Source organism: Pteropus vampyrus, unplaced genomic scaffold, assembly GCF_000151845.1.
Source record: "Pteropus vampyrus isolate Shadow unplaced genomic scaffold, Pvam_2.0 Scaffold10, whole genome shotgun sequence".
NCBI classification, from domain to species: Eukaryota; Metazoa; Chordata; class Mammalia; order Chiroptera; family Pteropodidae; genus Pteropus; species Pteropus vampyrus.
Window position 1 is genome coordinate 5,353,993 of NW_011888791.1, and position 1,552 is coordinate 5,355,544.

General features: G+C 34.3%; 1 pseudogene; it reads right to left on the reverse strand.

Moving 5' to 3' along the window:
- Nucleotides 1–496: 496 nt before the first annotated feature.
- On the reverse strand, nucleotides 497–1,327 carry LOC105303383 (annotated as a pseudogene).
- Nucleotides 1,328–1,552: the final 225 nt, after the last annotated feature.

Sequence of the window (1,552 nt, forward strand, 5' to 3'; positions counted from 1 at the left end):
GGACATGGACAACAGTTTAGTGGTTACCAGAGGGAAGGTGGGAAGAGAGGAGGTAGATAAAGGTAAAGGAGATCAATTATATGGTGATGAAAGGAAATTTAACTTTGAGTGGTGAACATGAAATGCAATATACATACAACATATTATTGAACTGTACAATTGAAACCTATATAATTTTATTAACCAACGTCACCCAAATAAAAATAAAATAAAATAAAATAAAATGATTATCTCACATGTTTAAAATCTGACAGGAGTTTTTCAACTTTTGCCAAATATGCCCTACCTTTTTTTTTTTCCTGGTATTCCTCTTCATTCTTTTCCTTGGATAGCCCTTTTCTAAGATTACTATTATTAGATGTCCATTTATCCTTCGAGTCTGTTTTTATCCTGATTTCACCAATTAATTGCTCTTTTTAAAATTTTGTACTTTTTTTTCTAATTCTAATATTGTTTCATTCTATCAAATTTCTTTTTAAAAAATCATGAATAGGTTTTATTGGTCACCATAAAAAGTCTGAATAATAAACAGATTCTTGAACTGGGGCTCACATCCATCAGCTCGTTCAGCTTTGACACCTGTCTCATTCTCAGTAGCTTTTCCAGCACTGCTATCTTCACCATGAAGCTCCATGAGTTTTCCCAGTTCAAACTTGGGCTTCTTCAGCATTTTAACTTTTCTAACAAAGACATCATAGAGCAGATAAATAGATTGGCAAGTTTTTACTATGTCTTTTCCAATACTATCTGGAATCACTTTATTGACCATTTTTTTTTTTTCAAGTAATTTGTTCTGCAACTCTCAGGTCACGATTTCCATCATCTTCTTTCAGATTTGGCAGGCCCGTTGATGCTGAGCATAAGAGGTCTTCTGAATCTGATCATTGCATTTTTTTAGTAAAACCAACACAGAACAGACGAAGCAAATAACCATCAGTAGTCTTGACATCAATATGAACTTCAGTCATGATATGCCATTTTTTGACCATGGAACACATTTTGTTACAGGTAAGATCTATGCCATGGAAATTCACCAGGCATTTTTTGCCCTGAATATCCTCAGTAATTAGCTTGGATTTGTTAAATGCAACTTTGTCATTCTGCAGATCAACTAGGCTCACTTCAAAAACGTGACCCTTGAGATTATCAGATGTGATTTGGGTTCCTTGAGTTCTCATGACTAGTGTTTTGTCAATATTCCTTATATTGAACATAGCTGGTGCCTTCACATCAAACCAGTCTTAGAAAATGGGTCAACCACTTTCTTCTTGGCTCCTTTTTTGTCTCCTTTTGTAAGGCACATGTTCTTGCCAACCACCATGGTGCCATTCAGAGAGCCAACAGGGCTCTATCAACTTTCATTTTGTTTAAATACGTATTCTATGTATATCAATTAACTCTAAAATCTTTAATGCAAAGGCTATTTCACCAACTGTTATAGTTTTCCTATATAATTATAATTATTTAATATCATAAAATCACATGGCCACTGAGTAAACTATTCAGTAAACATTTTCCCTGGGTTGGGAGAGGTTGGAAGGACTAACCTTAC